Raw genomic sequence first — 7,402 nt, 5'->3', positions numbered from 1 at the left:
GAAATAAATTAAAAAAAAATTAAAAAAAATTCATATTCAAATTACCTCTTCAAAAATATCTGTAGTAATGCTCTCTTCATACCATGCTAGTTTTATGTTATGTTCCAAACGCAAGTTAATATCAAAAGAAATTACATGTAAAACAAACTTCAAATGGATGCCCACATTGACACTCCGCTATATCTATGAGATTAGCTCTAGAAAGAAAGTGATTTAAACAGCTTTTCGATATATGGGACGAGATCGAAAAATATCCAATTTTACAGGTCCATAATTCAAATAAAGATAATTAGGATAATTGTTTGCAGACATGGATTTTTAACATTATTTTTGAAATAGTTTTAAGAAGGAGATTTGTTTATAGCGTTGTCTAAATTATTCAAAAGTTTTGTTATAGAAAGGGAAAAAGACTGTTGTGATAATTGTAAGAGAAAACATTGTTCTCTCAGTAAATGTGGATTACGTAATGTATACGGAGATGTATTTCCTTGATTAATTGGTAATTAATTTGTGAGAAAATTAGGTGATATGTTGTTAGATATATAAATAAAACAAAGGGAGTTTTCGAGCTTCTTGTCCCTCTTTAAGTGGTATCAAGTCGGTTAAGAGGTACATTGTATACTGTCTTTGTGTGGTGGGGCAGCCCTGTGACAATCATAGCAGCTCTAATCTTATTTTCTCTAGATTTCGGAGTTTGCTGTACCACAGCTGTCTCCCACTCTACATTCCTATTCCAACAGAGGTCCCATGTATATAAGATATAGTTTCTCCAAATTATTTCTGTTTAAAATGAGTTTGAGTCTACGGGGGGTGCTATATATTTAGTTACTTTATTGGCAATATACTCTATATTTACATTGCATTAATAGTCATCAGTAATGATAACCTCTAGGTGTTTATGCTGATTAATATTTTTAATTAGATCGTAATCAAAAGTAAGAGATGGATTAAAAGGAAGAATTAGAGATGACTGATGTCTCAGTTTTATTACGACTGAAAGACATGAGCCATTCTTTGGACTAAACATCAAAGTTTACAAGATCAGATTTTGCCATTTCTGTAATTTGATTTAGATCATTGAAAGAGTAAGAGATACATTTAAGCATTGAACTGTTACCAAATGGTAATATATAGTCGATATGAATACAATTTGGTGGACAGATAAATAGAAATGAAATATTTATCTGTCACCCAAATTGTATTGATATCGACTGTATACTACATTGTACCATTTGGTAACAGTTCAATGCTTATATTTACATTCATACAGATTTTTTATTTAATTTAGGTTATGACGCGTTTAAATTTGCCGCTTACCCTATCACTGACGTCATCAAGTTCAAATACCGGAACAACCGAAATTTCCAGAAGGAATAATATAGTCCCTGATGACGTTATTAATAGCAAGCACATGAGATCGTTTTTGTACAAATTTGGCTTTATTTTTTATTTCATATACGTTTGTATAAAATCCAACAGGCCTACACATACACAACCGGAAACCATGTAGATACTCCCGATATTTATACAAGATTTTTTAAAAATAAATAATTTACTTTTATTGTTGTCGTGTCTTGCACTTCTGAAAATTCGGAACGAGCCCCTGTGAGTGTGACGACATTGACAATTTGATCATATTTCGTACAGATCAGGAATGGCACTTACAGTAATTTCGTGTTGACTACATTTTTCTTATTATAAAATAATAATCTCATAACTTGTGACGTTGCTTTATTTTTCGTTGTGGCTTCTGTAGATAAATGCTAGCATTCTAAAGCTCTCTAGACCGAAAGTAACTGGCGGCCATTGTTTAACCTACAACACCTGGAGCTGTATTCCTACACTGACCGAATCACTGTAAATTGCAGTATACAGTCTCATGAATACAATTTGGTTTACTAATGACATATAGACAAAAACGGTAGTAGTCCGGATAACACTGGATCCTTGCAAAAGTATGTCTGCAGAATACGAAATACTTGAAATATGTATATGGGGCAAAGAAGTAATTCTAACAGTGTGAACAATGTACAATGCCAAATTTTAGAGGATATATAAACAGTACTAGAAAATACAATAAGATACAGTAAGAGTAGTATTTTTGGTAGTAGTTGAAATAACAACCATGAACCCTTCGGTTTGCTTATGGAATTGATCAAACGAGTAAATGTTTACGTGGTTGGGTAGTTTTATTCCGCTAAGTAATCTGTTTCTAATAAGTTAATCTGGTCGGCATTGAACTTTTTCGTTTCCGTTTCTTTCTCGGATCGAAAACACTTCTGGACCCCGTTTCGCTTAAGTATAACCGAATAGCTGTTATAAGGATATAAAAATCCGTTACGGAACCTATCTACATATTACCTAAGCTGTTATAAGTATTTAAAAACCGTTATCGTATCTGACTCCGTAAGACCCAAATTGTTATAAGGATCTTAAAACTGTTACGATATCCAACTCCTCGTGACCTAAGCTGTTATAAGTATTTTGAAACCGTTACGATATCCGACTCCGTCTGACCGAAGTCGTTATAAGGATCTTAAGACTGTTACGGTATCCGACTCCGTTTGACCTAAGCCGTTATAAGGATATAAAAAACCGTTACGAAACCTGACTCTGTATGACCTAAGCTATTATTGTTCTCCTTGTATTTCTCTTGATCTTATAAACGTGCATAGTCATTGTTCAAGTACAATGACATAGGATAAGTATTGGTAATAACGCGATTCATGTCTTTTTAAACATTTGATTCAAAAGTCTTGAATTTGTGAGTCTTTAATATTCCATATCTTGGTTTGGCAACTCATAGTTAAATGTGCATGTACTTCCCAACAAAACATAATGTATTATATATAGCACTTAATGGGTTGACCATAATTACCGTTTTCTATGTTGAAATCATTGACATCAAATATAAGATGATAATGTGCACCAGCTTGACAAAATTAATTGACGTCCATGTTAAAGAAATCAGTAACGATATCACGAGCAGGTATGTACATGTATTAATTAAAGTTATTTACGTCAAAACTGTTTGTTATCAAAACATTCTTCATTTAATATTCCGAAAGTTATTCGAGCATGGCGTCTATCGAAAATTGAAAAAAGAAGAAATATTTAACATGCTGCACATGCTAAATATACTTTATAATCTCATCAACAAACGTCTGCAAATTGCGCAGTTGTATAAGGATTTACCCAATCATGTCGATACATGTTGATTGTAAAGAAATTAAATTCAAAGGACAAAGGAGCAAATTTGTATCTATATTCGTCTGCATGATGCTAACTTTTTTTCTTAGATTCAATACACATCTGCAATTTGTTCAAAACGTAAAATAAAAACTGTAGATAAATGAAGTTTCTGCACCTAGCCAAGGGGAATCACCCATGCGTGACTGCCACAGGTTGCTTGCTGTTTTCCATTGATATCATCATTACTTTCCATTTTTCAAAAATGTTCATGCTAGACTTTTCGTCCACGCATGATGCCGCTGTCGCGTGTGAGATCTAAACGATGACATTTAACAAGTCAATATTTCAAAATATCCTTTTATGTTGTGTGTTTATTTACAGATATTACAAATGTAAGACTTTCTATTTTAAATGTTTAATTATCTAGCATACATTTCGAAATAGCTGATAACACACTTGGGAAATACATAGGTCGTTTAAGCTTGAAATGAGTTGGCGATAAGTACTGATTATCAGTATAATGTAACTGGATGGGTGTCATGTTGATGCGTCATTAGGGGTCACGTCGAATTGGCGAGAACGTTTGCAATAAACTTTATTAAGTTTCAGTTTAAACAGTATTTATTTAAATACAACCCCGAGTAGAAATAGACATTAAGTAATGTTATAACGATGTTTCTATCTTTAATAATTTGACACATATATATTAATGGTGTTAATCAAATATAATGTTCTTTTCCGACAATTCATGTCTTTGTCTTATTATTTTGCAAAACAAAACAAAAACAGAATGCATAGCATATTATTACCAGCGTGTTGTTTGGTATACTTCGCATGTTTAACACGAGAGGTCGCGAGAGCTAAGTCGGTTAAGCCCCAGTCATACTGTGCCAGTTTAAAGCCACGGTAAATTAAGTTGATACAAATCGGGGAAAACCGTGTTTCGAGTAGATCCGTGTTGATCCGCGTTAGACCGTAGCTCGCTATGGTAGTTTATTTCTGCCATAAATTTCCGTTGAAAACCGTAGTAGAATCGTAGTATCCGAGGGTGAGCGTGCGTCAGAAATGGCAGCTTTCTTATTGACACCACTAAAGATAGGTTTTTTATCCTGTTTTTTAACCGCAACTGACGGTTTTACATGAGGAAAGGAACTTACCTGGTTAATACTTTTATCCATACGAAGGCTTTGTACTTTTTTCGGAGGTAGATCACGCTATTCTGAATATTTTTTATACTGGACAATGGCACTTTGATTTACCTTTACCAAATATCAAATACAAAGACTGCAGTTCTAAATTTTTTTTAAACTCAAGTCAAAGAGGACATATAGTTTTTGATGATCCATCTCCTTCTGGCTGGTGATAATTCACTTAAACCGGGTCCAAATTATACATTTCTTTGCAGATTCTGTGCTAAACTAGTATGTAGGAATCATCTGGGCATTCTGTGTGACATCTGTGGTCTTTTGTGTTACGTTAAATATATAAACATGTATCGCACGAAATATGAGCCCTCTTTCTAATTATGATGATAGCTGGTTGTGTTGGAGATGTATATCTCCCTTTTTGGACTCTATTTTTTCGAACCTCTCGAAGCTCTCTAGTCGTGGAGGAAGATAACAATGTCAAGATTCCCCATGGCTCATGATCATGGCCATGATGGAAATAGTGACCATATGAGGCATGAAGTATCAGGAGAGGAACCACAAGATTCTTTCAAAGAACTGAGAAATGAGATAATGAAAAACGTTCTAAATACTTTGATGACTATCTTGATATAAACAGTCTTGAAAAAGATATATTAAACTAACAGACATTCTGTTTTAGCTGAAACAAAGCTTGGACGATCCTTCAATACATATCTGTTTTATGCCAACAGCTAAAAAATATTTAAAAGGGACAGAAATATTCATGGGGTGGCATTTTCTGTTATTTTAAATCTACCCTCCCAGTCCATCGTTGTTGAACTGAGCTTGAATTTGATAATCAAGTGGAGTACTAGATATGGTTATCAATGATTGGAAATGGGCGATCATTAGGACATACCATCCCCCTTCTGTCAAAATGATATTTTCTTAGACATTTGTACCAAAGGTTTATATAGGATCATCACTTAGTTTAATGATATTATGCTGCTAGGTAATGTAAATAATGACATGCAAGATAGTAATAGGAGCAAAACCCTACTGGACCTTGCTGATATGTTTGATTTTTTTTTCTAATTGTATTCAAACAGCCACCTGTTTCACAAAGCATGGAAACCCATCTCTTGTTGATGTTATATTGTCTAATCAATCACAGTTTTTATATTTTCTATTAATTTGCATTGTGGTCTTGTCGACTGCCACAACATGATTGGTATCCTGTTTAAAGGGAAAACGGCTTACCAGCCCACAGGAAAACGTCTTGAATTGCAAACTGCGCGGGGCAGTGTACAGAAAAAAAAGTTTGTTGAGAAACAAGTATTTTAAGTATTGAACCAAACGTAACTGGGAAAATCATAGATCCCAGTGTTACTTGGTCACCAAATTAAAAAGACAATCATTACGGAATTACTTTCCTGAAATATGTTATGACTGGTTGCCTTATGTCTAAAGATTTATGGCCTACTATAAGCCCTTCTTGTCAACGAAAAGTAACACAAATCATAATGAGATTCTATTTTGTGAAAATGACAAAAGTGTCCCCGATCAGATGGAGTTATGTAATATCTTTAAAAAGTCTTTGTGATTATTGCAAAAGAAATAAGTTCAGACAACACAGATGATTTTGAATGTCATCCTTGTGTTGTTATAAAAGAAAACCTTTTAGCTAGTTTGTTTTATTTTATTTTAAACATGTTGACTCTCGGTATAAACTAAAAAGGCTACCGGTGTAGACGGTATCTCTGCAAGACTCTTGGTTCCCTCTCATATCCGATATCCTCACTAATTGATATCAGCATGGATATTTCCTGCTTTCCTCATTGTTTAAAGAGGGCTAGGCTCAGATTACACCCATCAATTAGAAAAATGACTCGCTGGATGAACAGAACTATAGGCCAGCCCGCATCCACCCAACCATATCCAAGTTGGTTTGAAAGGGTGATGAATGACCAGTTAAGTGGTTACATAGAACAGTTTCCCATCCTTTTCTGGCTGCCATCAGAAGTGACTGCGGTTGCCAGTCGACCCTGCTACTTCTTGTGGAGGACTTGAAATAGTCCCTTGACCAGAACAAGGCAGTTGCCGCCATTCTCATGGACGTCTCGAAGATTTCCAATTGTCTGCCACGTAATTTGCTTACTTATAAGCTAGAGACTCATTTGTCCTTGAGAATCGTAAGCAACAGATTAAAGTTGGGTCCAATACAAGCTCTAGGGTTCAAAGATGTTTCTCAAGGCACAATACTTGGGACTCTTTCATTCTATGTTTTTATCAATGATATTTTCTACATTTGTACTTTATCCATAACTCAGTTTTATATAACTATGCGGACGATAACACTTTTGTTCAAACTGTTCTTAGCTTTCAATAAGATGGTTTACAGACAATTATTAGAAAGCAAACCCTGACCAAGTTATTTGTATTGAAAAAAAGCAAGTGATCAAATTAAGTATTTCAATGTCTGCAGTACAAAAGTTTAGTGTGTGGATAATGTTATACTTTTATGAATATGATGAGCATGTCAATGAAATCTGTAAAAAGCCTATAGACAATTTGCCGTCTTATAAAGGACATGACTTTTCTAACTAAACAGGGTAGGGTTATCATTTTTAAAAGTTTCCTTTTAATCAATTTCAACTACTGCGTTGTTTTATGGGATTTTTGTAGCCAGAAGAGTAAAAAATCAAGAAAAGGGTTCCGAGTTTATTTTAGAGGATTATACCTAGTCTTATGAACAAAACTTGGTTTCAAACAGGTTCAATTTTTTTTTACAAATTGATAGAATGATAGCATTGAATGTATCACAAAAGTGGCTTTTGACATCATGTACGAGATCTACATGATTTGATTGATTTTAAAAACAGGTCTTATAATTCTAAGCGAGAGACCCGAGCTAAGATGCCACAAGTCAACACCACAGGTATGGAGCCGCAAGGCTTTCGGCAAAATAAAGAATCTGAATCTGACTAGGATCTTTTCGTTTTTCTATATTCGTATTTACAAGTACATGCATTTATAGTTTCTGTACTGTGTATTGTGTAATGGCAGTACGGCTTTATCTCTAT

The sequence above is a fragment of the Pecten maximus genome, chromosome 15, assembly GCF_902652985.1.
Source record: "Pecten maximus chromosome 15, xPecMax1.1, whole genome shotgun sequence".
NCBI classification, from domain to species: Eukaryota; Metazoa; Mollusca; class Bivalvia; order Pectinida; family Pectinidae; genus Pecten; species Pecten maximus.
This window is presented reverse-complemented; position numbering follows the sequence as displayed.